The following is a 7602-nucleotide window of genomic DNA, read 5'->3' as shown; positions in this document are numbered from 1 at the left end:
ATCAATATCAAACCTGAGCAGTCCAGCTGCACAGAGGTCCGTTCAGACTCGAGCATGGCTTGCGCGCCTTGGCTTTGGCAATCTCTGATAACAACTCAAATTATTCTTGAATAAGGAATAAGGGAAAATTAATAGAAATAATGGCAAACCATTATTCCTTCTACAAGAGATATTTATGCATGATTAATGTAGAATTAATGATAATTAATGCAAGGGTGAATATGTAAATAATGAGAAAAATGAAGGAGTCTCTAGCATTATGCCACGCCACGTGGACCATGACGAGACACGCCATAACAAGATACGCCCGATGAGAGCGAGTAATGGAGACCCGCCAATGTTCTCAAGGAGAGCGTACATACGCCTTGATGGATCTAAGAATACCAAAAGGCGCCTTTATTACCAATCATGAATGGGAATAAATACAATTAAATGGCAATTAATAGCCATTAAAGGGGAATAAAGACTTGACTGTTCGAATACTCCAACTCTGAGGGTTTCAAGGATAAATGCTGGGATTAAGGGAGAATTGATAGCAATTAAAGATAAGTAATGACATGACTGTTCATCTACATCTCCATAACATCCAAATATCATACATGGGGAAAAGGATAATTAGACAAAGAATGAAGGATCCGCCATCAATACTCTTATGGATAAGGATCCACCGACGGATCTATGGATTCCTCAACACGCCTCAAAGGGTCAAACGCCTTGGGAGACCCGCCGTCAAACATCGATATGCCCAAGGAACGACAAAGTGATTCCCAATAAAGGCAACTAATAACCCATTAATGAGCTAACGGTCATACTTGAATAAGATCAGTAACCGCCATTAATGAGGCATTAATGGAGACTTTCTAGTTACCAAGAGTTACAACTACATGAGTATAAATAACTTGAATCCCAAGATATTGAGGTACACTTACTGATTCTCTACTTTTGTGCTTACAGTTTATTCTCAGAAATATTACTGACTTTGGCATCGGAGTGTCCCCCGGCCGATCCCAACAGCGCCTCACAGGGAAGTGCTTCGATCAAGGATTTTTCCACAAGTTATCAATTGGTGCGGTGAAGGTGGAGCTCTAACAAACAAAAGATCACAAAATCTTGATTGTATAGAGGTTCACAAAGAACAAAACAATGGAGTCAACGGAATAGAAATCACAATCTCAAACCTTGGCTTAATCAGTACAAATAAATCTATCCAAAGATAGGGTTCTCTATATATTGGTGAGAATGAGTTTTCTACATTAAATTTGGAATTTTATGATAAACAAGATAAGTTTCTTCTCATTTCTTGTTCTATTTTTAATTAAAGAAATTTAAAATTCCTTACCCTTATGAAATGTTATGAATATCATATATGTTATTATGATAAATCTAATAAATTGTGAAAGATACCCCAAAAAAAAATTGTGAAAGATAAAATCTTGCATGCTCAATATGCCTTATATTTTTATGCATGACGAGTATAATATGTCATTATCATTGAATTAGTACAAGATGCATGTATAAAATCCGTAATTTTGGAATTTTATAAAAAAAAAAACTCATCCATTCAAGGTGATTTTATCACTTAATATTAAGATATCATAAAAGGCTCGTGTAATTACAGATGATTTAGATCTGATCAGTCTTTTGGATGAACATGCATATAACTATTAGAAGAAATTACAAAAAATTATATTTGGTTTTTCTTGTACAATTCACCATCTATGTATGACTTTTCTCATATATAGTACTTTTAATATCAGAAATTCATATTTTTGAATATTGTTTTGTCAAACAGTTATTTCATTCCCTTTTTTACAAATATGTGTTTATTCATATAAAAACTGTTTATCTGATATTATTAGAATTTCTTTTACCAACATAAAGAGACTTGTAAATATTGAGTCTATTTGTGATTATCATGTAATTGTCCATAACTGTTAAGGCCATTATGGGTAGATGAATTACCGAATTGGGTAAACAAAACTCTCAAGTCCTGAGCTAACTATAAAAAAGTGCAAGTGCCAGTTTCGAATCAGAACATTAATTTATGCAAAGTTCTTAGGATATACATGAGAGTTTCTTAGAGATTGTTTGGATGATGGTATATGATGGTATGTGAGGATGAATTTTTGGTAATTTTCCATACACCTAAATTGGAGAAGAATCAGGGTACATGTCTTTTTCTTCCAAAATTACCCTTTCTCTTTTATTTTATTTATACAAATGAAGTGATATAAGAGTAATTTCATATATAACTGCATTATTAAACCATCACTTACCTTACTTTAATTATATTTCATCCAAACGAGGCCTTAATGATCTCTAAATGTCATTAATGCATGAATGCACAATATTGATTGCAAGTAAATAGCAACTATGTAAGATATCTTACCCAATACAGAATGTCATAGCTTTTATGATGTTTAAAATAAATATGCTATCTTGGATATTAATATGCATTGAAATATAAAAAGGCATTGTTTTTAACCATTGTCATTATGGTGTGCATTATTAAGAATTCATTTATGTGCAGTAGTAATCTTTATGGTTATGACCGTTATATGTGGTATTATTAACACAAGCACAATTAAAATTCTATTATGAATTTGTTTGGCATATAATATTTACCTGGTTTTATCCTTTGACTAAAGTTCATTCTAGAGACAGGGACCAACGTGAAGGAATTACTAAATTGATTCCAAAATGAACTAAAAATTCCATAAAGAGACATTGCATCGTACATGATATTTGCCAACGAGGCCAATGCAAACAGTCTTTCGCTATGAAGTCTGTTCCATGGATCAAGCCATTGATACATAAGGTAAGTGAATATAGCTTTTATGCCTTACCATAATCTTTTAATAATGGACAGGGTATGCCCCACTTCTGGAGTTCTTTCAGTACTAACCCACAAGTACAAGGGAATAGCTAATATTGCAACCAGTGCCAAACACTATCATGAAAATAAAGCTCAAATCCAAAGAAATGTACATTCAGAGTCACTTCAGAAAAATTTCTTGACTACGTCATTAGCCAAAAAGGAGTTAGAGCAAATCTAGATAAAGTAAAAGCCCTATGAGGCAAATGGCGAAAAGAGCGCCTAAATAAAAGCCCTACAAGGAGAAAGGTGAAAAGAGCGCCTAAATAAAAGCCCCACAAAGGGTGAGAAAGATCCGGAGGTTGAACGGGCGGATCATCGTACTAGAAAGATTGTCAACAAGCATATCAAGGTATAAAACAATTCCTAGAAGAACCACCTTTGATGAGCAGACCAATCTGAAGGGGAGACCTATATTTGTATCTATCTGTCATGGCTAATGATATGTGCACCGTGGTTATTCAAGAAGAAGAAGGTCAACAGTTCCCCATCTATTATGCTAGCAAAATATTGAAGGATGCGGAGACAAGATATTCGAAGCTAGATAAAATGGCTCCGGCGGTTGTGACAACATCCATCCGCGTCAAACCATAGTTCCAAGCATAACCTCAACATGATCGAGATCAAAATCAAGAGCCGACTTCGCCACCACGATTCAACATTGAACACATGGATGATGAGATTGAAAGGCGAGTGCATGCCGCTCTAGATAGATGAGAGAACAATGCAGAAAGGTACGCCTATCCAATTAACAGGAATTCGCCATTCACAGCACGGATCATGTGGTATGAGGCGGACAAAAGGTTTAAAGCTTCCAACTTGCCACAATATAAAGGAGAAGAGTGCAATATAAACGGGACATTACATATCCCGAACCAAAAGGAGAGGAGCATGTAACCATTGGAAGGAACGCCAAGACGTATTATAGGTTCCATAGAAGAAATGGCCACCACATTTTGAAGCTTGCTGGGAGCTGGAAAACTAGATATATTTGTCCAGAATAACAAATAACGAGACAACAAGCAGAAAACAAATCCCATAAAGAAATTCAAAAGTGTCATTAATGTCATAACAAATGGACCAGTGTATCAGCCACCCGTGAAAAAAGCAAAAATATCCGCTCTGGATAAAACATTCCTCAATTGCCCCTTTTGCAGAAACAGGTCCAGTAATCTCTCCACTTACAGATGCGTTGGTAGTAACAATGACGATTGAAGGATGGGAGATGAAATGAAGCCAGTAATGGTAGACACGGGCAGTTCTTGCAATGTACATTCCCACCAGCAAAGGAGGAGCGGGAACCAAAAGGTGGCTCAAGAGACCTACTCGGCATCACTATCGATCCACCCATAATCTAAAGATGACGAAGGTGACGAAGATGAACTTGTCACTACAGGTTTGGGCGACACGTAAATGTTCCTTATTGCTGATGGAAAGCGGGTGCGGATCGCCAAAGGATTAAAACCTGAGATCAATGAGGATGTTACAGCGTGGTTGCATGGGAGAATGAGATCCCCACAGGAGTAAGCCCAGATGTGATTACTCATAAGTTAAACATCATTAAGGATGCGGTTCTAGTTGCTCAGAAAAGACGGAACCATGGGCCTAAAAATCAGTATTTTTACGTATTCTTATATGTGTATAAGGAATAAGGGAAAATTAATAGAAATAATGGCAAACCATTATTCCTTCTAAAAGAGATATTTATGCATGATTAATGTGGAATTAATGATAATTAATGCAGGATTAATGCAGGGGTGAATATGCAAATAATGAGGAAAAGGAAGGAGTCTCTAGCATTATGCCACGCCACGTGGACCATGACGAGACACGCCATAACAAGATACGCCCGACGAGAGCAAGTAATGGAGACCCGCCATTGTTCTCAAAGAGAGCGTACATACGCCTTGATGGATCTAAGAATACCAAAAGGCGCCTTTATTACCAATCATGAATGGGAATAAATACAATTAAATGGCAATTAATATCCATTAAAGGGGAATAAAGACTTGACTGTTCGAATACTCCAACTCTGAGGGTTTCAAGGATAAATGCTAGGATTAAGGGAGAATTGATAGCAATTAAAGATAAGTAATGACATGACTATTCATCTACATCTCCATAACATCCAAATATCATACATGGGGAAAAGGATAATTAGACAAAGAATGATGGATCCGCCATCAATACTCTTATGGATAAGGATCCACCGACGGATCTATGGATTCCTCAACACGCCTCAAAGGGTCAAACGCCTTGGGAGACCCGCTGTCAAACATCGATATGCCCAAGGAACGGCAAAGTTATTCCCAATAAAGGCAACTAATAACCCATTAATGAGCTAACGGTCATACTTGAATAAGATCAGTAACCGCCATTAATGAGGCAATAATGGAGACTTTCTAGTTACCAAGAGTTACAACTACATGAGTATAAATAGCTTGCATCCCAAGATATTGAGGTACACTTACTGATTCTCTACTTTTGTGCTTACAGTTTATTCTCAGAAATATTACTGACTTTGGCATCGGAGTGTGCCCCGGCCGATCCCAACGGCGCCTCACATGGAAGTGCTTCGATCAAGGATTTTTCCACAAGTTATCAATTGGTGCGGTGAAGGTGGAACTCTAACAAACAAAAGATCACAAAATCTTGATTGTATAGAAGTTCACAAAGAACAAAACAATGGAGTCAACGGAATAGAAATCACAATCTCAAACCTTGGCTTAATCGGTACAAATAAATCTATCCAAAGATAGGGTTCTCTATATATTGGTGAGAAGGAGTTTTCTACATTAAATCTGGAATTTTATGATAAACAAGATAAGTTTCTTCTCCTTTCTTGTTCTATTTTTAATTAAAGAAAATTAAAATTCCTTACCCTTATGAAATGTTATGAATTCATATATGTTATTATGATAAATCTAATAAATTGTGAAAGATACCCCCAAAAAAAAATTGTGAAAGATAAAGTATTAGAGACATATCTTCATTAAATCTTGCATGCTCAATATGCCTTATATTTTTATGCATGACGAGTATAATATGTCATTATCATTGAATTAGTACAAGATGCATGTATAAAATCCGTAATTTTGGAATTTTATATAAAAAAAAACTCAACCATTCAAGGTGATTTTATCACTTAATATTAAGATATCTTAAAAGGCTCGTGTAATTATAGATGATTTAGATCTGATCAGTCTTTTGGATGAACATGCATATAAATATTAGAAGAAATTACAAAAAAAAATCATATTTGGTTTTTCTTGTACAATTCACCATCTATGTATGACTTTTCTCATATATAGTACTTTTAATATCAGAAATTCATATTTTTTAATATTGTTTTGTCAAACAGTTATTTCATTCTCTTTTTTACAAAGATGTGTTTATTCATATAAAAACTGTTTATCTGACATTGTTAGAATTTCTTTTACCAACATAAAGAGACTTGTAAATATTGAGTCTATTTGTGATTATCATGTAATTGTCCATAACTGTTAAGGCCATTATGGGTAGATGAATTACGGAATTGGGTAAACAAAACTCTCAAGTCCTGAGCTAACTATAAAAAAGTGTAAGTGCCAGTTTCGAATCAGAACATTAATTTATGCAAAGTTCTTAGGATATACATGAGAGTTTCTTAGAGATTGTTTGGATGATGGTATATGTGGTATGTGAGGATGAATTTTTGGTAATTTTCCATACACCTAAATTGGAGGAGAATCAGGGTATATGTCTTTTTCTTCCAAAATTACCCTTTCTCTTTTATTTTATTTATACAAATGAAGTGATATAAGAGTAATTTCATATATAACTGCATTATTAAACCATCACTTACCTTACTTTAATTATATTTCATCCAAACGAGGCCTTAATGATCTCTGAATGTCATTAATGCATGAATGCACAATATTGATTGCAAGTAAATAGCAACTATGTAAGATATCTTACCCAATACAGAATGTCATAGCTTTTATGATGTTTAAAATAAATATGCTATCTTGGATATTAATATGCATTGAAATATAAAAAGGCATTGTTTTTAACCATTGTCATTATGGTGTGCATTATTAAGAATTCATTTATGTGCAGTAGTAATCTTTATGGTTATGACCGTTATATGTGGTATTATTAACACAAGCACAATTAAAATTCTATTATGAATTTGTTTGGCATATAATATTTACCTGGTTTTATCCTTTGACTAAAGTTCATTCTAGAGTCAGGGACCAACGTGAAGGAATTACTAAATTGATTCCAAAATGAACTAAAAATTCCATAAAGAGACATTGCATCGTACATGATATTTTCCAACGAGGCCAATGCAAACAGTCTTTCGCTATGAAGTCTGTTCCATGGATCAAGCCATTGATACATAAGGTAAGTGAATATAGCTTTTATGCCTTACCATAATCTTTTAATAATGGACAGGGTATGCCCCACTTCTGGAGTTCTTTCAGTACTAACCCACAAGTACAAGGGAATAGCTAATATTGCAACCAGTGCCAAACACTAGCATGAAAATAAAGCTCAAATCCAAAGAAGTGTACATTCAGAGTCACTTCAGAAAAATTTCTTGACTACGTCATTAGCCAAAAAGGAGTTAGAGCAAATCCAGATAAAGTAAAAGCCCTACGAGGCAAATGGCGAAAAGAGCGCCTAAATAAAAGCCCTACAAGGAGAAAGGTGAAAAGAGCGCCTAAATAAAAGCCCCACAAAGG

This window comes from Euphorbia lathyris, chromosome 9, assembly GCF_963576675.1.
Source record: "Euphorbia lathyris chromosome 9, ddEupLath1.1, whole genome shotgun sequence".
Classification (NCBI taxonomy): domain Eukaryota; kingdom Viridiplantae; phylum Streptophyta; class Magnoliopsida; order Malpighiales; family Euphorbiaceae; genus Euphorbia; species Euphorbia lathyris.
The sequence above is the reverse complement of the archived record's forward strand: the minus strand, read 5'-3'. Positions refer to the sequence as shown.